This window comes from Amblyomma maculatum, unplaced genomic scaffold (genome assembly GCF_055883805.1).
Source record: "Amblyomma maculatum isolate TAMU_Amacu unplaced genomic scaffold, ASM5588380v1 scaffold_15, whole genome shotgun sequence".
Lineage (NCBI taxonomy): Eukaryota > Metazoa > Arthropoda > Arachnida > Ixodida > Ixodidae > Amblyomma > Amblyomma maculatum.
The window spans coordinates 4,639,468-4,665,761 of record NW_028146740.1 but is presented as its reverse complement, the minus strand read 5'-3'; the positions used below and the strand labels follow the sequence as shown (position 1 = coordinate 4,665,761).

At 44.6% G+C, this 26,294-nt stretch overlaps 2 long non-coding RNA genes across 2 annotated transcripts; one reads left to right on the top strand and one right to left on the bottom strand.

The window, feature by feature from the left end:
* Positions 1-420: 420 nt before the first annotated feature.
* Positions 421-5,398, bottom strand: LOC146171955 (uncharacterized). The gene is made up of 3 exons (XR_014702645.1): positions 4,624-5,398; positions 3,475-3,879; positions 421-2,767 (listed from the first exon to the last, which is right to left on the bottom strand). It is a non-coding gene; the product is annotated as an uncharacterized LOC146171955 (long non-coding RNA).
* A 17,479-nt stretch (positions 5,399-22,877) lies between these two features.
* LOC146171954 (uncharacterized) lies at positions 22,878-24,634 on the top strand. Its single transcript, XR_014702715.1, has 3 exons — positions 22,878-23,401; positions 24,267-24,352; positions 24,586-24,634. It is a non-coding gene; the product is annotated as an uncharacterized LOC146171954 (long non-coding RNA).
* The last annotated feature ends 1,660 nt before the right edge of the window (positions 24,635-26,294 follow it).

Here is a 26,294-nt window from a genome sequence, read left to right as displayed (position 1 = left end):
TTAGAGGGGCTTCGCGAAAAAATCTATACGATTGAAATATGCTTGTTAATCTATCCGTCTTCCGAAAAGTTGATTTGAATTTGTGACTAGTGTAAAAATACCAAATGTACTGTTAATTTCTCGATCACCTTACTTTGAATGCTTCCACGCTTCACCGTGATCGCGTGGATCATGCAGTGAAGTATTCTCAAAACGCGACGGGGCCGTTTCGTAAAGAGGGCCTTTGCGACGGTGTGCCTAATAAAGCGCTTTACGAAAACCGATAATAACGCCGTTCTCAATACGCTTTCATTTAAAAAGCAGACAAAATCGCGCAAGTGCACGTCAGGTACAAATGGTTTTTGTCAATTTATTCAGGCCCCTTAAATAAATAATGCTTTCTTATAAAGCGCAGATTTTTCTGGATTCTTAAAGGGTATATGGAAGTTTACTGCATTCTGCCACGATATGACAGCTCCCACTAGTTTTATGCAGGGCCTTATTGAAAAAAAAATTGTATGTCCGAAGCTGTGTAACATTTGTAATGTACTTTTAGTTCTGGTGTATGCCTATGCACAATATCAGTCATGTGCAAATGTTAGGCAGCAATGACAAAATTTTATTTTTATTAATTTTTATTATTTTTGCACTAGTTTGTAGATTTATTCTAATGAATTCTTCCCCACAATATACTCGATTTGTATATCAAAATGTCAGTACTCCACACCCCAATTTCTAAAACACAAATGAACACAAATATGTTACAGTATTGTTGACAAATACAGCTGTTCATATGACTACAGCAGTTGCCACCATGACAGTAATGTGGTATACTTGTGCAACCACAGCATTTGCTCTCACCGTTTTTTCCTGCTGATAAACAAAAACGACCAGGTACTTTTCTTCCAGTCATATAATTCTGGCCTGTTCTGGGTGTTGGATGTGCACAGGTTACGAGTGGTATTGCGACCATATACATATATGCAAGATCAGTAGCCCTTGAGGTGATTTAATGCAAGCATGTGACCAGCACCAGCATGACATTGAGCAAAATTATTTGCACATACTGTTCTCGCAGCATACAATTGAGGAAATGGTGGCCCACATTGGCAAGAAATATTATCATACAAGCAAAACAACATATACTTGAGAAAAGTACAAAATGACAGTTGTAGATGCCTTACACACACCAGACATGCTGATATTTGTTCTGCAGGTCACGCTACACAGTGAGCAGCAGATAATAAATAACAAACAACAGTTTGTAAGGGTTACAGGTATTGGTCTCAAAGGGTGGAATTAATACTTTTGAAGCACTTGCAAGAGTTTAATGCAGAAAAGCTTAGTTGACATAAAAACTTGACACAACAAAACATGCACATGATTTGAATTACGGTGGGTGAGGAGTGCTACAAAAGGCTATAAACATTTTAATATAAGGTTAACCAAAATGTTGTTGAATATTGTACCTGCAAATAATAAGACAGTTTTCTGTGGCCCTATATATACTCTTCAGTTGTCGCAACTGTAATTGCAATGTAAGCACTGCCAATAATACAGGTGTTATCATTGAAAGTTGATGGCAGAATTACTCGTTACACTTTGAGCAGGTAGTTGGCATTTTATTTTTATGCCACATGGCTCGTCTGAACATTGCTGCCATTGATGCCATACGAGACAATTTATACAAAACCTGGGGCTGTGAACACCTACCACAATATGGTAGACCGCACTTCTACTTTTGCATACATTCACTAAGTCTCCCAGAGTTTACCATTGCACTCTGATGCCATGCAAGTATTTGACAAAATGGCAATCTTTGAGTGATGGAAAAACATATTGCATGTTTAACAATTTACTGCACAGACTGTAACAAAATATATATTGTATGTATTAAAATAACAAATTCACAGCTTAAGAACATATCTGTAATCTGTTAAGTACCATAAGTACCACATTGAACCTACTCTTGGTGTAACCGATTTTAAGGTTACGCTTGGTTTCATTTATTGGGCTTAACATCCCACAGTGACTCAAGCTATGAGAGATGCAGTAGTAGAGAGGTAGGGAAATTTCAACCACCTCGGATCTTTTAACAATCACTGACATTGCACAGCAGACGGGCGCCTATGTTTTTGCCTCCATCGAAATGTGGCCACCATGGCCAGGATTCAATCCTTCATTTTCGGGTGCAGTAGTCGAGCACCCTAACCACTGTAACTCCACTGCAGGTAGACATTAAGCTTAGTGCTCAAATATAATCTCCTGTTTACATGTCTCGAATTGGATGTTACAACCAAAATGAAGTAAAAAGGAGATGTTTATGCTCCATCTGTTATGCTCTATATGTACTGCAATGTTAAACAGCTCAACAGCAAATACTTCAATGCACACTCTTGCGTAGGCTTCAGGATGTCAATACAAGACTGACGTAGCACATAATAAAATAAGCACATTTGCATAGTTATCCGGTCATGAGAAGTCACCCAGTGAAAACATTAAACTGAGTGACTAGCACAGGCATAATTTATTTCACATAACTGTGCTTAAAGCAGGAGAAATTTGCTGCACCATGCCTTTGCACAGCATAAATCTATAACCCCAGTGAGGATAAGCATGTACAGACACTTCATCTTGCACTTCCATGTGCTTGCCTATGCTGTACGCATACTCCTGGGACACGTTGTGGAGTTAGCACCTCGTCATGATGCTGGTCCACACATGGTCCAGTGACATGTGCTGCTGATCATGGAGGGAACGGAAGCAGCGTTTCAGCTGCCCTATTGTCCTACAAAAAAAAAAAGAAAAACCATCGTGAGTGGGCTATGCAATGTCACTATAAAGTTGGTGATGCGAGTAACGCAAGTTGCTGCAGTAAAAGTGAATGCATATGCAGAATAATAAAAATTTTCTCTCCATCATGATGCATTTCAAATAACGCCACATCTGCTCTGAGTAACCTGTGGTTTATGGAACTGACAGCTTCGTAATATGCTGTAAATGGAATGTATGCTTTGAGCATTTGTTCTTCCAGGCTACCACACAACCTGTAAACGTGTACGGTGCAATGTAATGCAGTAAATACCCTTGCACCATTAATGAATGGAAATATTTCGATATCTTCATTTAAGGAAATATATATCATGCTCAAATGACACAATAATGCTATGATTTTTGAACAAATCTAATTGCTAAGTAAATATTGATATGTGTCACTCAACAAATATAACTTGACTGACACCCAACCATAATTTGTTTGTTTGCTGAAAAGCTTCCCCCCCCCCCCCCCCTCACAGGCTTGGCCAAAGTTATTTGACTGCAGTGTTATGTAACTAGTAAACAAATGCGACATCAAAGTCAATTTCTTTCAGCATACACTGTTCGCTCAACAACGCTTGCAACTGTATCAAGCTGTTCGAACAACACGGACATCCACAACCGGTCAGTGTCCGGGATACCATGCAATCCAATATTTAGAATGTGCTGTGCACCTACCTTTCAATCACTGCTCTGGTGGTGCCGTGAGCTGCGCTGTATCGCTTTTTGCCGCACATGTCCGCATTCTAGAGCCAAAGTCTGCATGGATAGCCACTGCAGCAGGATGCCGGTGTAAGTGCCCGGTTTGAAGAGCTGAGCGAGGGCGCTGTATGTGAGCACTCGTGCGTCATATGTGCCACCGGGCCACTTTGCGACCACATCGAGGATCTGGCACTTGCTGTCCACCACAAGCTGCACGAAGATGGAGTGGTAGAAATGCCTATTTATATGCACGCTCCCTCATACAGCACATGGGCCTGGATCTTGACATGAGTGACATCGATGGCACCCACAATGCCAGGGAAACCTCCAGCAGCACAGAAGTCGCTCATGCAGCCCGGCAGCTCATCCTGGGATGGCCAGCTGTAAAGCAGGAAGCCTATATCACTTCTGGTGCGCATATTCATCGGTTACAGTTGCAGCTAATCATGTGGCGGGCACATAAACAAGATTGAATTCCACGCTGATGCTATTGCGTAGCAAGACTTGTCGTCCCTTACTCCATCGGTGACGTGCCGATGGGGCTCTGAAGAGGATGCAGTGCAGAGCACATGCCCTAAGTGTCCAAGGCCAGCTGCCGAGATGGATCTTCGCCACATTTTATGGACATGCCCAGGAATGCAGCCGTCAAGAATAAGACGACTACAAGAAGTTGGATCGGCTGTCGGCTACAAAGGAGGAACATTTACACTTGTGGCTAATGGACAAATTAAGAGCCGGAGCTTGCTCCGATTCCTTGAAGAAAATAGACTACATGATTCTTTTTAAGTTAAAAGACAACCTTATTTTATGCCACATGGCAAGCCTTCAAAAAAAAAACTTGTCGCAGACCCTGTATGATGCAAACCCCGTCAAGGAGCGCAATCGGTACCGTTGTGCTCGATCAAGGCAATAAACGCTTATGACCGTAATAGGTGAAAAAATAAACGTTCCTGAAAATATTGCTTCGCTGTTGCTAACGTCCGCTATGGGCCCTGTATATCACAACAACCGCTAAATAAAGGCACACGATTTAAGCACTTTCTTCAATTTCTTCCTGCCTTGACTCTACTGGTCAAGAAACATCACAATAGGCAAAATGGGTGAAATGACAACGGCGGCTCTTACCGTGTCCAGGCTGCGGCGTTCCGTTTCAGTGCGACAACGACTCTTCTTACTGCCCGGCTTGCCGTCGACTCGTCCACGCCGACCGGTTCACTAGCCTTTATGAGAAAGCCGCCGGTAGCAAAAACTTCAACGCCCGAAGCACCAGGCAGTATGAAGTTACCGCATGACTGCGATGAGTCGGGTTCGGTTAACGGATGCTGACTCTGCCGAAGCGAGATCGCAGCTGCAGCTCAAACTCGCAGGGATATTTCCTGTCCCTGAAAGCACGTTCACGACACAAGTGGAGATCTGCAACGGGCAGCACGCGATACTGACGCTCCGGAGGCATTCGACGAACAAGAAAACGTGAGCGAACGCACACCACGCCGATCAACACACAACAGGGGCCGTATTACGCAACGCTCTCAAACGGATCGCTCTCAAAATCACTCTCAAAGGCCTATGTCCTATTGGTCAGTTCTGACCGGTCAGTTCTGCGTCACCGGTGGACGTCATCAAACGTCATGAACACGAAAGAAATGATGACGTTGAGCACCTAAATATGGCCGCCAATTGAGAGCGTTTTTTTGAGAGCGACAGAAGCAGTCTCAAACGTTTGAGAGTGAAAATGGCGGCCGCGTAAATTGCGATGCGCCGCTTTGAGGCATTGTATCGGCGATCCACAGCGAAGAATGAAGCACGAGCATGCGTTTGACTTGCCGGACAAGTTGCTCCGCGCTCTGTTCAACTCGGGAACAAGCAGAAAGTGTAGTGACTGCGCGACGATTGCCGACGAACATCGATGAACGGCGGCTTGCGGGCGAGTACGTCGTCACCGCGGCGGCAAGCGCACCGCATTTTTTTTTTGCTACCGGAGGCTTCCAACCACGATTATACCGTGCTTCCAACGTACGTAGGGAATGTAAGATCGTTTGCATCACGCAGTGCGTCGGCAGCGGAAGCCATCGGGCGGAACGATGATTGCCGTCAAGGATACGGAAACAAGTCGCTAGGCAAGGGGTACTACGCACGTTGTGAGCATCACAATAGTGAGTAGATTTTGTTATTGACTGCGTGTGTTTGCCGAAGAGTTCTGAAGATCATAGTAAACTTGTATTGTGCCTGCTTTATCTCAGATCTGCGAAGCGAACACGCGCATTTCGTGACACTGGCTGCCCCGCCGGACCAACGCCTCCTCCACGGCGCGTTCGTCTAGCGTTTGTGAATGCGCCGTAAAAACGCCTGCTTCTTTTCATTTCATCCTTCTGTCAATTATATATGCGCGAATCAAAAGCGTCCAAAATAAAGTTGTAAGTTCAGTGCAGTTGTCTGTGTCCCTAGTCTTGTCCTTGTCTGCCAGCGCTGCGACACCATAATGTTTGATAGCGGTACTCCTGTGCACCGAAAGGTGATCGAAGGTCTGCTGAACACCTCCGTCTTTTTCCTGATTAAGATCTAAAAACCCGTCTTGGTCATCGAACGATCTTGATTATATGCATTGATGTGTGCAATACCACTTGTTGTAAGTCGGCTTCTCTGCAAGGCTTTTTTTCCAACCAAAAGGTCTCGTTCCCACTCGTGCATTGTTTTTTAACAGTTGTCTTCAAAATGACCTAGCGAGAGCTGTCGAAAGGGTTCTGTATACCTGCCCTTTATATGTAAAGCACAGAATGAAGGGACTATTGATTGTCCAGCGCGCCTTGCTCCTCGATGACTGGTTTCGGGCCATTTGTCACGCTCCCTGCCTGCGACACATTCGCGGCTTGAAAGTGAATGCGCCGTAAAAACGCCTGCTTCTTTTCATTTCTGCAAAGACCGGGAGTCTTTTCTGAGGACAAGATTTTTTCTTTTTTTTTTTGAAAACAAGCCTTGCAGGGAGAGACTGACTTAGATTTCGGCTTCGGCAAGGGATACATTTCCTGAATATGCTGAGACGGGCTATATGCCAAAGAATGCATGTTGCAGTGAAATTTTGTTCATGGCAAAAGAAATAGGAGACAAACATTTATAGTGTTTAAATTTATTTGCTGCCTAAGAAATCGGGGTGCTTCTGTTTTGCAGGTTAGCATCACTACCAAGTTACAAGGCTGTCCTTACAATGATGCTTGCCTAAACAGCCTTGGCACACGTTGTAAGCATTCCTGGGAATGTTTACGATTCTGGCTGTGGGAGATCTTCAATTGAGTGCTAAAGCATGCTCAAAAGCTGTTGGGATTAGCAAAAGATGGGCCTAAGTGGATGTCATATATTGGTTACCCATGACAGCAACTACCCACTGAAGTCATGGCTGATTACACCAGCGCCAAAGCCATCCCAGTCCCAGCTCGCTGTCTCTTCTCTGCTACCGTCTTGCAGCCTGGTACAGTTGGCTGTGGTCACTGTGGTCCCTTGTCCCTTGTTTTCGTGTTCGCACTGTTTATATTAATAATGAATAAGTACCAACTCGCCCAACAAAGTATCACTGTGGTGTAAACATGCTTAAACTGAAAAGTGCAGTATTACAGCAAGGCAGTAAATGTTCATGATGCTGACTGTAATCAGAAAATACTACCAACAAAGATCTTTTTTTTTTACTGCCACTTATATTCAGTAGAAACACTTATTTCTTGGCAACAGCATTTCACTCGAGTGTTTTTACTGCAAAAGAGGCAGCATATAGAGAAGCACATGCACCTTGATATACATTGACCATACAACATTGACATGTACATTCGAGAATAAATTACTAGGCCCAAAGAAGCCATTCCATTGCATATTGAAGCTACCTATACAAATAGGTACTGTATGCATGGTGCAGTATACAAAATGCTTATATATCAGATATAACAAAGCTGTAGCTGCTGCTCTGCTGTAGCAGCTGCTAGGAGAATAGTGCATTTTACTTGGCTTCAGTGCCCAGAATGACTGCTGAATGACAAAAATCTTAGTGACAATAAAATAACTGCAATCATAACAAATGCATTGCTGGGACTATGTGTGAATAAAGGTTATTTTACACTAATAAAACGTGCAACACTGTCAAGAAGAATGCTAAAGAGCTTGAAGACAGTAGAGGAAGCTAAACTATAAGCATCCAATAAATGACAACGCCATAAATGTGTGATATACACATTTTGCACAGCTACTTTTGTCATTGGCATTTATTTTCTAAGTTTTTTGAACAAATAACCAAAAAAATTCATCTTCTGTTCAAACTGATATTTTAATAGAAAAGGCTTATACATAATTCACACAATATTGAAAGAGATTGCATAATGTGTGTAAAATGAACATATTTTGAAACCTTAAAGACTCTTTGATGGATATAAAGGCACTTGAAAGCTAGTTGTCATAGTGCGATCGCAGAAATTGAGCCGATTTCGAGCTCGCTCGCGGCATCACATGCATGATACGCTTGCTTTTCCTGCCGACAGAGTGGACACCGTCTAGCACGAACAGAAACTATGACACCGTCAGAGAGGCCTTGCAACAATGTGCGACCAACACCATCACTCTTACCGCTGCGCGAAATGCAACATACTAGACATCCCTGCTCAGGCCTACCTTTATCGCCTCTAAACTGAGGTCTGGTAGAACAAACTCGTTCTCGCCTCGGTGACAATTAAAAAAAGAGTGCTTTCTTTCTCTTGCACAAACCAAAACGGAGCGTAAGCGTCGGTTTCTGTACCTCACACAGAACATCAGCTACTGAACATGAACGGAATGGAGCAGCAGTAGCATCAATCGCAATATGAAGAACCGAGCCCAATGTGCCTGAAGTCAACTGGTTGCGAAGCACAGCAGCGAGTCACTGTGGCTTGCACGACAAGTCAGTGGTGAAGAGTCGTGCGTCAGATCTCGTTTCCCGCACTGCAGTCGCGAGCTCTTGCATAGCGGCTGACACCTACTTTACTGATACTGTCAGCTTCCATCTATCGGCAGAAGTAATAGTGTAGCCTTCATTTTCCTCTTGTATTTTCCAAAGAAACAACACTAGATCACATGGCTACCGCTCGTCGCTCTTGTCATCGCTGGTAAGCACTGATGAAAAACACTCTTCAGCAAGCTATTTTCGTGACAAACACTTTCACCAAGCTGTTCACTGCAGGTTCGTAGCCTTTACTGCTTTCAGTCAGATTTTTCCGGCAACTAACAACATCCGCAGAGGACCTCGATTTTAAACTATGCGTAAAAAGCAGCAATTAGACGGGAAAATCAGCTGTTTCTTTGCAGGCCGCCATGTTCACGCCTCGCTGTCGTCAGCTGACCCTCGCGGCGAAAATCGTTACCTAGGCGCACATTTAATTGTAATAATGATATTGCTTCTATTTTTAGTTGCCGTATTATAGCTTCGAACAATGTTTCTTAGGTAAATAGAACATTTATACTTTTATTCGCTGCGTTTTCACGAAAAATGTTTGCACACGGCCCCTTTATCGTGCAAATAAAAGTTTCCGGGGTGGGGCTTTGCTATTAAGCACCCTAGCCTGCTTGTAATTGGCTAAAGCCGTGATGTCGTCACACTTCACATGTCTGAGCCTCGTCATTTTGACGTCACGCTCTCAAACTTGAGAGCGATTTTGAGAGCGGTGCGTAATCCGGCCCCAGGTGAGTGTGACCATCTGGGGCCGTATTACGCACCGCTCTCAAAATCGCTCTCAAGTTTGAGAGCGTGACGTCAAAATGACGAGGCTCAGACATGTGAAGTGTGACGACATCACGGCTTTAGCCAATTACAAGCAGGCTAGGGTGCTTAATAGCAAAGCCCCACCCCGGAAACTTTTATTTGCACGATAAAGGGGCCGTGTGCAAACATTTTTCGTGAAAACGCAGCGAATAAAAGTATAAATGTTCTATTTACCTAAGAAACATTGTTCGAAGCTATAATACGGCAACTAAAAATAGAAGCAATATCATTATTACAATTAAATGTGCGCCTAGGTAACGATTTTCGCCGCGAGGGTCAGCTGACGACAGCGAGGCGTGAACATGGCGGCCTGCAAAGAAACAGCTGATTTTCCCGTCTAATTGCTGCTTTTTACGCATAGTTTAAAATCGAGGTCCTCTGCGGATGTTGTTAGTTGCCGGAAAAATCTGACTGAAAGCAGTAAAGGCTACGAACCTGCAGTGAACAGCTTGGTGAAAGTGTTTGTCACGAAAATAGCTTGCTGAAGAGTGTTTTTCATCAGTGCTTACCAGCGATGACAAGAGCGACGAGCGGTAGCCATGTGATCTAGTGTTGTTTCTTTGGAAAATACAAGAGGAAAATGAAGGCTACACTATTACTTCTGCCGATAGATGGAAGCTGACAGTATCAGTAAAGTAGGTGTCAGCCGCTATGCAAGAGCTCGCGACTGCAGTGCGGGAAACGAGATCTGACGCACGACTCTTCACCACTGACTTGTCGTGCAAGCCACAGTGACTCGCTGCTGTGCTTCGCAACCAGTTGACTTCAGGCACATTGGGCTCGGTTCTTCATATTGCGATTGATGCTGCTGCTGCTCCATTCCGTTCATGTTCAGTAGCTGATGTTCTGTGTGAGGTACAGAAACCGACGCTTACGCTCCGTTTTGGTTTGTTCAAGAGAAAGAAAGCACTTTTTTTTTAATTGTCACCGAGGCGAGAACGAGTTTGTTCTACCAGACCTCAGTTTAGAGGCGATAAAGGTAGGCCTGAGCAGGGATGTCTAGTATGTTGCATTTCGCGCAGCGGTAAGAGTGATGGTGTTGGTCGCACATTGTTGCAAGGCCTCTCTGACGGTGTCATAGTTTCTGTTCGTGCTAGACGGTGTCCACTCTGTCGGCAGGAAAAGCAAGCGTATCATGCATGTGATGCCGCGAGCGAGCTCGAAATCGGCTCAATTTCTGCGATCGCACTATGACAACTAGCTTTCAAGTGCCTTTATATCCATCAGAGTCTTTAGTGTTTCAAAATATGTTCATTTTACACACATTATCCAATCTCTTTCAATATTGTGTGAATTATGTATAAGCCTTTTCTATTAAAATATCAGTTTGAACAGAAGATGATTTTTTTTGGTTATTTGTTGAAAAGACTTAGAAAATAAATGCCAATGACAAAAGTAGCTGTGCAAAATGTGTATATCACACATTTATGGCGTAGTCATTTATTGGATGCTTATAGTTTAGCTTCCTCTACTGTCTTCAAGCTGTTTAGCATTCTTCTTGACAGTGTTGCACGTTTTATTAGTGTAAAATAACCTTTATTCAGACATAGCCCCAGCAATGCATTTGTTATGATTGCAGTTATTTTATTGTCACTAAGATTTTTGTCATTCAGCAGTCATTCTGGGCACTGAAGCCAAGTAAAATGCACTATTTTCCTAGCAGCTGCTACAGCAGAGCAGCAGCTACAGCTTGTTATATCTGATATATAAGCATTTTGTATACTGCACCATGCATACAGTACCTATTTGTATAGGTAGCTTCAATATGCAATGGAATGGCTTCTTTGGGCCTAGTAATTTATTCTCGAATGTACATGTCAATGTTGTATGGTCAATGTATATCAAGGTGCATGTGCTTCTCTATATGCTGCCTCTTTTGCAGTAAAAACACTCGAGTGAAATGCTGTTGCCAAGAAATAAGTGTTTCTACTGAATATAAGTGGCAGTAAAAAAAAAAAAGATCTTTGTTGGTAGTATTTTCTGATTACAGTCAGCACCATGAACATTTACTGCCTTGCTGTAATACTGCACTTTTCAGTTTAAGCATGTTTACACCACAGTGACCACAGCCAACTGTACCAGGCTGCAAGACGGTAGCAGAGAAGAGACAGCGAGCTGGGACTGGGATGGCTTTGGCGCTGGTGTAATCAGCCATGACTTCAGTGGGTAGTTGCTGTCTCATGGGTAACCAAAATATGACATCCACTTAGGCCCATCTTTTGCTAATCCCAACAGCTTTTGAGCATGCTTTAGCACTCAATTGAAGATCTATACTAAGTAGCCCACAGCCAGAATCGTAAACATTCGCAGGAATGCTTACAACGTGTGCCAATGCTGTTTAGGCAAGCATCATTGTAAGGACAGCCTTGTAACTTGGTAGTGATGCTGACCTGCAAAACAGAAGCACCCCGATTTCTTAGGCAGCAAATAAATTTAAACACTATAAATGTTTGTCTCCTATTTCTTTTGCCATGAACAAAATTTCACTGCAACATGCATTCTTTGGCATATAGCCCGTCTCAGCATATTCAGGAAATGTATCCCTTGCCGAAGCCGAAATCTAAGTCAGTCTCTCCCTGCAAGGCTTGTTTAAAAAAAAAAAAAGTCTTGTCCTCAGAAAAGACTCCCGGTCTTTGCAGAAATGAAAAGAAGCAGGCGTTTTTACGGCGCATTCACTTTCAAGCCGCGAATGTGTCGCAGGCAGGGAGCGTGACAAATGGCCCGAAACCAGTCATCGAGGAGCAAGGCGCGCTGGACAATCAATAGTCCCTTCATTATGTGCTTTACATATAAAGGGCAGGTATACAGAACCCTTTCGACAGCTCTCGCTAGGTCATTTTGAAGACAACTGTTAAAAAACAATGCACGAGTGGGAACGAGACCTTTTGGTTGGAAAAAAAGCCTTGCAGAGAAGCCGACTTACAACAAGTGGTATTGCACACATCAATGCATATAATCAAGATCGTTCGATGACCAACACGGGTTTTTAGATCTTAATCAGGAAAAAGACGGAGGTGTTCAGCAGACCTTCGATCACCTTTCGGTGCACAGGAGTACCGCTATCAAACATTATGGTGTCGCAGCGCTGGCAGACAAGGACAAGACTAAGGACACAGACAACTGCACTGAACTTACAACTTTATTTTGGACGCTTTTGATTCGCGCATATATAATTGACAGAAGGATGAAATGAAAAGAAGCAGGCGTTTTTACGGCGCATTCACAAACGCTAGACGAACGCGCCGTGGAGGAGGCGTTGGTCCGGCGGGGCAGCCAGTGTCACGAAATGCGCGTGTTCGCTTCGCAGATCTGAGATAAAGCAGGCACAATACAAGTTTACTATGATCTTCAGAACTCTTCGGCAAACACACGCAGTCAATAACAAAATCTACTCACTATTGTGATGCTCACAACGTGCGTAGTACCCCTTGCCTAGCGACTTGTTTCCGTATCCTTGACGGCAATCATCGTTCCGCCCGATGGCTTCCGCTGCCGACGCACTGCGTGATGCAAACGATCTTACATTCCCTACGTACGTTGGAAGCACGGTATAATCGTGGTTGGAAGCCTCCGGTAGCAAAAGAAATGCGGTGCGCTTGCCGCCGCGGTGACGACGTACTCGCCCGCAAGCCGCCGTTCATCGATGTTCGTCGGCTATCGTCGCGCAGTCACTACACTTTCTGCTTGTTCCTGAGTTGAACAGAGCGTGGAGCAACTTGTCCGGCAAGTCAAACGCATGCTCGTGCTTCATTCTTCGCTGTGGATCGCCGATACAATGCCTCAAAGCGGCGCATCGCAATTTACGCGGCCGCCATTTTCACTCTCAAACGTTTGAGACTGCTTCTGTCGCTCTCAAAAAAACGCTCTCAATTGGCGGCCACATTTAGGTACTCAACGTCATCATTTCTTTCGTGTTCATGACGTTTGATTACGTCCACCGGTGACGCAGAACTGACCGATCAGAACTGACCAATAGGACATAGGCCTTTGAGAGCGATTTTGAGAGCGATCCGTTTGAGAGCGGTGCGTAATACGGCCCCTGTTTAGTTTTACGGCCTCCCAAAACATGACGACGGGATTTAGTGCAGTTTCAGTTATTTTGTAAAGCTGCCGAGAAGCGGCGCGCACATCCTTATTTGACAAAACAACGCAAGAAAGGCAAGGTGTTAAAACAAAACAAAAACGCGTATATGAGCGTCAAGCCAAGCCGCTACATCTATGGCGTTGCCACCTTTCGGTGAAATATTGCGGCAAACGTCGTGACTGTCCAGCTCGTTCATAGGCTTTGTGCAGGCATCAAGTCCATCTCGGTTGGCTCTGTATGTCCCTATGGCCAGCGTTCTTAGCTTAGATTTCCCTACGGCTTAAGTCGCTTGCACAAAACGGTCAGACGAGCAAGTTTAGTGTCACTTTCAACGAGTGCACTCGCCTTTAGTGTCATTCGCATCGTGTCACACGATGAACTTTAATGACACTCGCTGCCGAACACACTCAGCGCAAAGTGATTCGTGAGTTTGGGGAACTCTACACTTTGTCCGGGGGCCCGATCCTAGACATTCGCCTTTTCGGCCATGTTGTGACGTACCCGTGACGTAAAAATTGGGGCGGTGCTAAAACGCGTATACACAGAAATTGATGACGAAATTTAGAAAACAGGGAAAAAAGTTACAAAAAATTAACGCCGTCGTCTGCTACTTGGCGCCGATTACAAAAATGCCAACGCTGCGATGCCGAGAAGCTGAAGGGTCGGTGCGAACCGTGTTTACGCTGCAGGGTAAGGCTGATGAGATAGTGAGATACTTACGTATACATTGCGGCTGTACTGTACTATTATGTACGGTCGTTGCGACCACAGTGAATCATAGTACACACACCCCACAAACAGCCGGTCGTCAAGTGTGAGCGATGCCTTACTTGAGATGCGTGCATGTGGTTAGCTGTGCGTAAGTTTCATTTATGGACTTAGTCGCGCAAAGAAATCGGCGAGTATCAGGATCGAGCTTTGCACATTCACCTCAGCTAGTGGGTATAAAGAAGTTGTTTACGAATACTGAGAATTGGAAGCGCCCAGCAGATTTTCGGGCTGCAGTTGCCACTAGAGAAGAGACACACCTGTCCGACGACAACGCTGGCCTTCTCAAGGTATCACTGTCGTTGGAAACTGCCTGCGGCAGCCCACCGTTTCCATCATGTTAAGTCTGTTACGGCTACGTGTCGGCTTCAGTGGCGTAGCGTGCGGATATCGTCCCGGTGAAGCGGCGTAGTGAAAACACGCATAGTGGAGAGCTCGATTAGGCCATATATCTGGCGATCTTAGCCTGCACTGACATCGGACCACCTTTAGGATGGAATTAACACGCTGGCGTGTTAATTCCATCGAAATGCGATCGTCGTGACTGGGCTACGCACATACTGCGGGTCAGAGAGCCGGGCGCCTGCATGGTTACACTTTTTATTGAGCCATCGCGGCGGGGACGTTTTCACGCAGCCGCAAAAATAAGCAGATAAGATTTTCTGGCAGCAATGAAAATGCAATAAAAAGTGTAACCATGCAGATGCCCACTGGCAGCAACAGGTTAGCTTTCACGCTGATGGCATTTAATGTGCCCTGAATTAGACGTACATAGCACGTTGTATGCACATTTCACCGCATGCAGAGTGTCACTGTGTTGTGGCAGATGTATTAATTACATCGTTAAAATAAAATAAAAAATCTGTCGGTATTATTCTCCTTGGTTTCTGAGCATGTTGCATAAAAACATTTTATAAAAGTAGCAACACTGCTCGTCTGATGCAGGTACACATCACACCACAATGTCACAAGTGAAACAAAATTTGTCAGGTACAGCCTAGTTCCTTTGCTACTGTTTACCAGTTTTGCACTTGCAATAGCATCCGGCACTTTCTTTCAGTGCAGCAAGATTCCTCAGAGGAGAGAAGGGTGATGAGGTCGGCTAGAGAAATGCCTTCACATATACTATTTGACGATCAGGAAGTGAAGGAACAGACATGAAGAGTGAATATGATATATGATGCCTAATTACAATGAGCTAGATGCAGTATGGAAGCCATTTTCTTGAAGCAATTGTCAATTGAATGTAGCATTCATGCACACATTAACCAGTGCACATGCTATATACACAAAGCCCGAACCTGTCTCTGAGTGAAGCAAGGGAGCTAAAGGGGAAAACAAGCGTGACTTTAGGGACACCGTAAGTAAAAAGTAACAGCAACAAAAAAGAAAAACAGAAGCATGCACGGGGACAATATTAGACAAAAAGAGGCATGAATTGCAAGGCTGATGTGGCCTGCAGTACATTATTTTTAGGAGAGACGGCAACGCAATCGGGTGGTGTTCTGGACTTTTTTGGCAAAGGGTCATTAATGCCAGGTGATAATACTGTATGATTTGTATTGGCTTTGCCATCCCCTGCGTGCTCTTCCAGCAATGCATAATGTCCAACGTGCAACTGTCTAACATCCACTCTCTACACTCTGACTCAAAAACATGCTCAAATGAACCTCACCTGAATACGGGCATAAATATGGGAATAAAGCATGGAATTTACTTTTTCGATATTCTGATTGCATATCATTGGAAAACTAAACGTGATGGCTTGTTTAAATGAGCGTATGATTTGCAGCCAGTGTGTCTTGTATGCATGGTTTTTCCAACAGGTTGCAGTATAGCTTCTGTCCTTTATTTTGGCAAAACATGCACACTTTAAGAGACCTGCTACTCACGCAACACATTCCCTGTAGCTTTAAACAGCTCGTCGTTGACTAACAATTGGTGTATCATTTGCTTTCGGTACTTTTTGGCATTTTTTTTACATGTACCTGACATGAAGCCTTGCTTATAAGAAAACTGAAAATTACAATACACAAAACAATACAAAATTTATTTACAGTACTCCACACTCTACAATACACAGCCTAAAAAATGAAAGGCTGTCACACATTCAAGTAATTACAGTATTTTACTTGTACAGCTCATCGCCATATCTGAAAGGTGGCACGGCCTTGGAGACCAAAGAAGAGAAATTAGTTATACAAAGCAAGGGAACACAAGATAGGGTCAAAAACCCATTCTCCAAGTGTTTGGCCCAAGATAACCCCAGCACCAGCAAAGCAAGCACCCACTGTTTTACCAAAGAGTACCCAACACCACTGAGGATTGGTCCCCAAATGCTCAAACCACTAGGCTGCAACTACAGTCAAGGGATGCTATGCGTTCCGCAGTATTACCAGTATCAAAGATTATGGAACTCGTCATTTAAATGGTAGTAGGCACCTGCGACAGAGCAAGTATTCCCTGATTCTGTTATGGACAGGGCAAAGGTAGCTATAGTGTGTGTAAGAATGATTTTACCTGTGCATAAATGCCTGCCACACCTAGAATGCTCCCTTTATGCAGTCTACCAAAAAGCAGAAATGTTTGTCTCAGGAAGACAAGCCTTAAGCATTATTTCAGCAAGTCACTCAATGTGACGGCTATCAGGCAAACCAGCACAGCACTTGAAAACTGCATGCTCTAAAAACAATTGTGGGGACACGCAAGCTCAGCATTTACCGCTATGACACAACAGCTTTTACGGCTCCTGTCTGCAGACTCTCATTCGTGTGAATCGACTTTGCTACTGCTAACACCTAGTATTTATTGTATGATACATATCAGTAGCGTATACCTGCAAGTTATCCAATTATGTGGAAGACCACTTGTCTAGATACCTATAAAGCCCACTGTAACCAAGCTGTACGGATGCGTTTCCATGGCCTAAGGGTTGCCTGTCTTATTACCCAAAGATCCTGCAAGGTTTATCACCTCACACATTCATCTCAAAGGTGAAGCCAGAGACATCACATTGAGTACTCGGCCATGTCGCCTGTCTGAAATGTGCTCAAGATTTTCCACTCACAACGTCGCTTTTTGTGCAGAAGAGAGGCTTTAACGTTGCTGCATCAAAAAAAGAAGCAAGAAGCCAATAGCTGAACATCTACGCTACATTAGGCTCTGCTGGCTCGCAAGACATTTGACCACGGTGCCAACAGCCAAGTTACAGATGCAGCTGTGGCAGAGGCTGTACCACAGAAACAACAGACGAATGAGGTCAAGATAAAATGAAATCGCTTTGTTCACAAATTGTTCAATACATCATAAAAAAGAATGACTCACTTATGGATAGTATGACATCTACTGTGTTCAATAGGATTGTACCTTCAGGAAGTTATCTTTTGAATGCAATCTTAAGAATATATTGTGGTGTTCAATTTAGGCTGTACACATAGCAGACGTGCAAAATATGGAACACATTCTGAGGGTTAAATGCAGAGAGGATTGCTGAAGCTGATATAATAGGAAAGCATAGGGATACTAGATAACGTAGAAAACAAATGTGACAATAGGATAGGTGTAAGTGAAACTAGTGCAGCTGTCACTTATGAGAGCAAAAAGAAGGCTGTCGAGAAGGCTGTCCAGTGTTTCCGAAAAGGACTTCTCTTTCACCTCAGGCACATCAGCAGTAGTTAAGAGCGATTTAACAACAGGAGAGCAATTGCCTCCTCTTGGTGACCTTGCAAGGTTATAAAAAGACAAAAGGTTGACAGAAACCAGAAACTGTGATACAGTAGGGTGGTCGTTGTACCCTGAAGACTGTCTGATTATCCCAAAGAGATTTTCAAGTTTGTCTTGGCTCAATCGAGCAGTTAAGATGTATTTGAAGCCTGCAACAGTGGTCAGGTGGGATAACAGCTCTAGAGTACTTTTAATTGTTACCCTCAGCCCTGAAGCTGTACTTCCTGTCAAAAAGCCTCCTCCAGCTGGCTTAGCATGGGCCTCCCACTGGTCTAAGTAGTCTAAAAATTTCTGCATGAACATTACATTTGGACTGTCAGGCTTTAATGCTCTCGTATACTCACTCTTGCTGTCATAATTCGGATGAGTTTGTTCAACAGTTCAATGAAATCCTCAGTTGGCTGCACTACTTTGGACATGTTTTCTGTGCACAGAGAGCCCCTTGATAACCTCATCCCCGAAAAGCGAGGTTGACTCGCATTTTCTCGAAGCAGTTGGGCTTGATATGTGCAAGTGTAGAGTGACGCTGTCACGATCCACATCCCAGGCCAGATGGTGTTAAATAGCCCTTATGAACAAATCCATTTCTAATATTCGTAATTAAATGAGGAAAATCGGAAATGAAGAAGAGCCGCCTAGTAGGGTCCACAGGATGTCGTGTGCTGTTCTGGATGCGACCATCTGCACAGACTAAAAAGATAATGGTAATTGGATTTCTTTCACTAAAGTAACTGAATGTTTTTCACGTGACCTCTAAAAATATAACAAGGAAATCCTAATAAAGCAACGACAGTAATAAATCGGGGATAGGCAAGGTACCCAAGGAAGTCTACATAGGAAATACTTGCAGAAATAAAACAACCACCTGAACTCCGACAGAACAAAAACATACAGCTGTCTATTAAAGAAGAGGTACTGTGATAACTTAGCTTTGCGCTCCTAAATTTTACCTAAGTCATTCAGTTATCCGTGGGGCGAAGATTGTTTCGCCCAATATACTTCAATATATTTGATACAAGCTACAGGATCAGCTTATCAAGCAAAGGCCTAATATATTGAGCACAGTAAAAATTCCGTATATTGTTCTATCCTGGCTATTTTTTTCTTAACGTGACAAAAATCTGCATGGCAATCTCACCTTGTACACCGAAGCTCCGCCACATGCTCCGGTTCCAGCTGGCGCCGTCACATGTTATAGTATCCACAAATAAGCCAGCTTTTTCAGAAAGAATAGTGGTTTCTACAATGATCTTTGCGAGAGTTGGCGCCTTCACATTCCCTCTCGAAGCGAAAATTCCAAGTATCTGTGTCCAATCTCCTAAAACAAGGACAAGTAGGAACAATATGGATATGTTGCTGGCAAATCCTAAAATTGTACATCTAGAAAATGCAATTTCAAGCAGCTCACCTGTGAACGGTTGGAACAGTACAATCATACCATGGTCTGCCAGAATGCCTTTTTGGTCTCTTGATGATTGGCCACCAAGGTCAACGAAACCCTCAAAGCCACCTGAATTGCAAAAGTGGAATAATACTGAGCCCTTTATTCTTTCTTACAGTATTTCCAGTTTTTTGCCTATGCATCAATCCAGGCTGAGCACTGATTTTCTAAATTCAAATGTACCTGTGGAACTACACGTCGAAAAATTAAACCAACGATTTTATGCATTCTGGACATGGGGGTAAAACTCACCGTTAGGTTTCACATCAAGGTGCTCTGACAACTTCAGTTCGTCTATTACGAGACCACCACGACGGCTGAAGGCGTCCATGTCCTTTGTTTTTTCCCCCAGTGCAGCATACACTTTAGGATTCAGTCCAAAGCAACCCTTGAAGCGTTGCAGATATTTCTTCAGGCAGGCTCGGCTTGGAAGTATCATGAACTTTTCTTTCCGTAAATGTTCATACTTCGCATCCGCATCATTATGCACTGAACAATCCATTCGTCAGGGTAAGTCATTCCCTTGAGTGATTTTCGTTGGGCAGCAGCGAAGTTGCTGTTTCTGAGGGAGAGCCCGAATACTAGCTTCTAGAGCCTCTTCGGTGATTGATTTATTTTCATCTTTCATTCGCGCCATTTGCTCCTGCACGCTGGCCAGTTTCTTTTTTGTTCTTCTCAGGTTGCGGGAGACGTTCTGGGGTTTATTTTTCTCGCTGCTGGTCCTTTCCTGCTTTTTCAACCTGTGCATTTTGTTTTGAGCAAGCACTCACTGGTATTTGCATTGAGCACAAGAGCTTCCTTCAGCTTCCGTTGTTAACAAGCACCTTGCCGCAAAGTACATCTTCCTGTACTGGACATATTTGCTTGACACTGGCTTTATTCCACTCCCGCAGCACAGTACCATCGCAGAAACTTTCTGAACCAGCAGTTCTGCCTCGCTGCACAATGTAAGCACCTCCTTGCTGTGCTCCCTTCCTCGTAAGTACACAGTGGCTAAAACAGTCCCCACTTCAGGCAAGGCCTTGTTAAACGTAACCATTCTTTCAATGAACAAAGTTCCGAAATTGTTTGCTTCGGCTTCGCGCAAAGCATAGGACAAATTTACACCGGACGCACTCGGGACTTTCACCCATGCAATCGGGATGAATATATTACTAAATGGGTGACCACTCTCGGCAGATGGCAGCTGTACAGCTTGGCTGTCACTTTGCGACGGTGACTCTTTTTCTTAATTGACTCTTTCGGCGGGGGTCATACCGGCAGCGGCATCGTCAGAACAGGCAGAACATTCAATATCACCTGTTGCACTGCTATCGCTAACATCGAACGGCTCGGATTTGTTTCGCCGCCTTTTTGTAGTAGGCTCCTGCAAGCAAAGGTTCCTCACCTTTCTCTTCAGTGCTTTTTTTGGGCACTAGATGCTTGGAATATTGCTCAAACAATGTTGGCACCGCATCAGGCGTTAGGCGGGGTTTGTCTCGGGCGATCTCGTTCACCACGCCGTTCACAGTCACCTTGAAAGAACGTTCAATGCATTGCTCTTCAAAATGCTTCTCGCACACCGCGGATGATGATGTCAACCGCCTGTCCTCTCGTTTTATCAGTCTTTCCCACTCAAGCAGTCGCGCAGCGTCGGTGGGCGCAGTAAACAAAGAAACATGCTCCTTATTCGAACGATACCCACTTGTACACAACGGGACAAAACACGTTCTTTCCTTGCACTGTCTCTTTGGTTTGGACATGTTGGGTCGATAGCACTTCACTAAGTGGCACCAAACATCAACGCTGTGCCTCGGTGAAGAGCAGATACGGACACAAGGCAGGCAATAACGGGCGCACAGCAACAACAGCTTTCAAACATGTGGCTTTACGATGCGGGAGAGCCGCGTCGTCTGCTGTGACAGCACCCTCCGGCGAAGCAGCGCCCACTGTCGTCCACAATTGGCTTTCATAAGATACGCAACCATCCTCTCCCATAGCGGAGCCTATGCGCTCGTCACACTAGCCAGTATATTCTAGGCACTATAATCGGGCCCCGGCAGGCGAGTGTGTAGTCTCGACAGCAGGACACTGCATATTACTCATACATTTTTTGAGAATTACAATGTTTTGAAATGTTTATCGTAATTTTATAAGCGTTTCTATTAATAGGCAAGGGATTTAAGCTGTCACCAACTAAAAACAATGCGTACACTTGAATAGACCCTCGCTCTAAGTGATTGCGCTCGAAGGCGTTCGTCTGCTGCTGCACCTCGATGGTATGTGGTATCTCAAGCTGCATCAACGAAGTTGGAGTTATTTTTAACCCAATCTCTTGAACGTCGTCACTTGACACGGCAGCATTCTGCTGCTGCACCTCGATGGTATGTGGTATCTCAAGCTGCATCAACGAAGTTGGAGTTATTTTTAACCCAATCTCTTGAACTTCGTCACTTGACACGGTAGCATTTCGCTCAAGCGCCGGCCGAAGACAGCACCGCTTTTGCTCCCGCTAGCCGCCAGATCCAAGCCAGCACCTTTACGGCACATCCGGCCCCGCTGTCACCGGCGTCAGAAAAGTGTGCGAGAATTCGTTTTTCCCGTAAATAATAATCGCTGGAGTAAATCAGTGTCAGAAATTAATCCTTGGGGATCGTTGACCCGTACCGAGTCGCTAGCAGGAGTAATTGCTGAGATACAAGCAAATTTCTGCTCACTACTTAATAGCCATCGTCCCCGGCGGCGCGGCGCAGCTCACCCTTGTAGTACACGTACACGCTAGCTACGCTCCTAAGGAGTCGTCGATTTGAAGTGCACATTTCTTTCATTATTCTCATTTCTCTCAAGGCAGTGCCACAAGTGAGCCATATATCCCATTAAGCTGGCCATACGAAAGCGCCGCCCACTGATATACTTCGATGCCAAACAAACTATAGGCCTAGCGACGACCGCGGAGGAGCGCACGGCCAAGCGCTACTTGCCCCGCGCGCTCTGCCGTTCACGGGCGCTCACGGGCGGCATTACAGCGGAAAGCTCGTAGCATCCGGTACTGTGAACACTGCGAACTTCTCGCCTACTTTCGTGATGCTGCGGAAACTGGACATTTTTTCGACGCTGTGTATAATATCACGCCAAGCAAACGCTGTGAAGACGTGACGATGCTGCCATGCGTGGTGCTGCGCCGCTGGACATCTTAGGCTGCATAGAAGCGCCGTCGGACATGATTTCGTGTGAAAAATGCACGCTACTCTGAATCATACAACTCGTGCACTTTTCGCGCTCGAACACCGGTGACTCCGTTCCATACCTAGGCGCTCCCGGTTAACGATGCAAATCAAAGTCGCAAACCCAAGCAAAAAAAAGTGTGTGGTAAAAGGTAGGGCCGACCTTTCTCGCCGACCAAAAAGTGTCCGGCCGACCTTCGGCATCCGAATGAGGGCCGGCGTCGCGGATTGACACTGACCTAACGTCGGCCGATTTTCGGCAATCGACGACGGCCCGACCTTTTGGCCCGACGTGACCGACCACCTGCCGCACGTGGGCCTGCCGTCTGCCAGCGTTACTAGAGAGATTTAGCTTACCGGAGTCGTATTACGTCTCCCGGAGACGTACAGACGTAGACGTATCGGACGCCTACTGCGCATGCGTGAAAACTGCCGATACGTACAGGCGCTGGAGACGTACTCCGGAGACGTATGCCGCGTGACGTCCAGCTTGCCGTAATCTCGCGAGATCTCACGAGATTTCAGCAGCCATGGAGCCAAGCCGCCAAGCTAAGCCAAGCGCCGATGGGATGGTGCTACGAGTGCTTGTAGAGTGCTGCTGTGCGCAACGGGCCACATAGTTCTCCCGTTTTCACGTTTTCACACATCAAATGCTGTAATACCCTTGCCCCGGCCGTGCCAAGAAAACATCATGCGCAAGCGTTTCAGTGCGGCGGACGACCAGCAAGTAGCTCGAGATCGCCACCATCCTGTACATACACAGTACAGCGCAGGGAGAAGGCGCCGTCGAAAGAAGTTGCAACGATTTCTAGGGATCCGCCGACGGCGAACGAGCGCTCGCTCCGCTGCGCAATGAAGGCGTTCGCAAAGGCCTTTGCAAGCCATCCAGCGTCAGAAAAAAAAAAATGATTCTGGTAAGTCACTACTCACTACCTTCTCTGTTCAGACGATCGGACTGGACAGCGGACTGTCCGAGCGGAACAATTAGTTATCATATGTGACGAAAACGGCACTTTCGAGTAGCTCGGAATGGCAGTGACTCGGCGCCTGCCGATCGCGTGCGCTCCGAGTAGGAGTAGTGGTGGATGATGCTTTCCCACGATACATACGGCCCGCCCGTCTGAACACCGCCTAGTCGATTGCTGGGGAATAGCAGCGCAAAGTAAAAAGCCATCTTACGTTGTGCGAATTAGATACATGATATTTCAGCATTTTTGCTAAGCATGGCTCGAGTTGCATAATATAATACACGTCGTGTAGCTGTTTTTGTTTACATGTGCATGTAAATGTGCACAGCCACCAGGAGCCACAATAAATGAAAATTGTTTGCAAGATGATTTACTTTATCTTCTCAGACAATTGTCTGGCACCATTAGCTAACAGCACATGCTGAATGCAGTGCCAAAGCCAAATATTGCAAGAGGTCATTTATTTTATTTTTTTCCCCCCAAGTTTATGAACTTGTGTCCCTGTGTCAGCACGTGAAATGAAGTGCGCCAATATTTTATGCTGTTGGACAAAACATTCAGGCACTGGAAGTGCTATTAGCATTTACAAGTCGCAGAGGCTGAACTGGTTTGCTCATTGTGTTATAAAAACACCTGAAACTTAAAAAAGGATCCTTGTTAAGGACCATTGCATTGAATGAAGGCAACAGTGTCTGCGTCGTGGCACTTTTCTAGTGTCCTGGCGCAACTTTCAGCTGCACAATTAGATCCTGTATTATGTTGGCAAGTTAATTACCAATCATGTGTGTCTCATATGGTTATTCCCTTTCAGATGAAAATGAGCCTGCAAGTGCCTGAATGACATGGTGCCCAGAGAGACTCATGATGATGAAAGCAATCATGACAACTCCCGGAATAGTAAGCGACAACACTTCTTATATTACTTTCTTCAATGTTCTTGTTGAACATGTTACAGCTATTTACAAAGCACTGCAATGTTCAGTCTTGATTCTCTTACTGCTGTGTACAAGGTCTAGCCAGAGTGCTAAAGTAAGCTCGTGCATGTTGTTATGCACCGGAAAACAGCCCAAGATCTCATGGCTGCAGAAATAATTATTTCTTTCATTTGTTTGTTTGCTTCCATGGCACAGCCACAAGTCTGCACAGTGTGGAGCCGCTGCCGTCAACACCAAGCCTGCATGCACTCAGTGCTCCTGAGGGGTGAGGACATATTTACGTTATTTTGAGCAGCACCAATTTGTAAAAAGTTTTATTTATCTCAATGCCTTAACAACTTACTATAGTTTAAAACTCAAGACTGCTTAGTACAACTGCACTAGAACCTAGTTGTTAGCTTTTGCATTCATGCCAAAACTATGCACGGACCAGCAGCAGCAACAGTGCATTATACAAAATGCAATGGTCTATGAAAGCAGCGATAAATGAAATAAATGAGTAGGAAAACAAATTATTCACAAATTTTCATGTTCATGGTGCACACTCACGAGACCATCGCAATGCTTTGTGTATTGTTATGCTTGTCTCACTGTTTTGAACCTACACTCCATTTGGTGACATGACTGAGTCTTCGGTTTGAGAGAAGAATGACGTTTCGAAGATGAGAGAACAAAAACAATGAAATTTGATTGCACTTCTGCAGACTTATGTACATACTTCAAAGGTCTTAACAGCAAAAGGTCAAAAGCAAGTTCATAGCAATGATAGACTATTGAGCCTCTTGCCCAGGGCCGGTATTTTTTTACTCCACAAGAAGCCTTTAAACAATCAATCCAGCCCTCTCACAGAACTTTGGCCAATAAAACACGGCACATCTCTTCGGGTCAATCAGCCAGTCAATCAAACAGTATTGGTAAGCAATGTTCCTGCAGTCATACCTTGGGAACAGGCGAGGAGACATAGAAACTTCCTTTTTCACTTTGATAGCGTTGCAATAGTCTAACAAGGAGTCTGTCTGCCAGAAAAACACAGGGCATGTCTGATGTCACATACAGCGGATCAAAACAGCATCTGTAGAACTCAACTCCTAATGGATCAGTGTAATGGTTTTATGGCCATGTCCCTTCTCCCAAACAGCCACCGTATCATCCTGTGCGGTGTGCCCTCAGGCATCCCTCTCCAGAATGTATTCATCATCAGGCAAAGCGTGGGAAGTTCCCACATGCTTTTTCTTTTTGCGGCTTCACACTTTTGTGTGATGTTTGCCTGGACGCGTGATGCATTTCCAGCTCTTAGGTCATTGCACCATGACCTAAGAGCATAATGTGCATAATCAACGCAAAAGCTCAGAAGTAATATTTTATAGAGACATTTCTACCGCAATTACCCATTTGGTGAATTTTATTTATCCTCAAGAAAAGGATGGCAAAATTATATTGTTTACTCCACCCTCCACTGTGGTCTTAATGCATTGGTTGATGTGAAAAAATTATTCACTTTGTTTTCAATGTGCATCAGAAGGAGCGTTCACTGACATAAAATAACATCAAATACCATGGAAAATCTTTTGCATATGCCAGCAACAGGCAAGTCCTAGTATAGATTGCTGTTGAACGTGACACTTAGTATTCTCTGCGAGCCTACAATTGTAATGTTCCGACTTTCATTGCTGACAGCACGATTAAAAAGAAAATTTCTTTCTGGGAAAATAATTAGCGTTGTCTTTGAACAATTTATATTAAGTTTGTTTGATTGAAGCCACAACAATAATGTTAACAGGAAGGCTTTGCTTTATTTGTCAACGTGTCTGCATCTGTGCCGGTCATAATAGAACAGTCATCTGCATGTGGTGGTGGCAAAACTAATAAATATCCAACAGGCGCAAGATAGGTGTCAACTTATC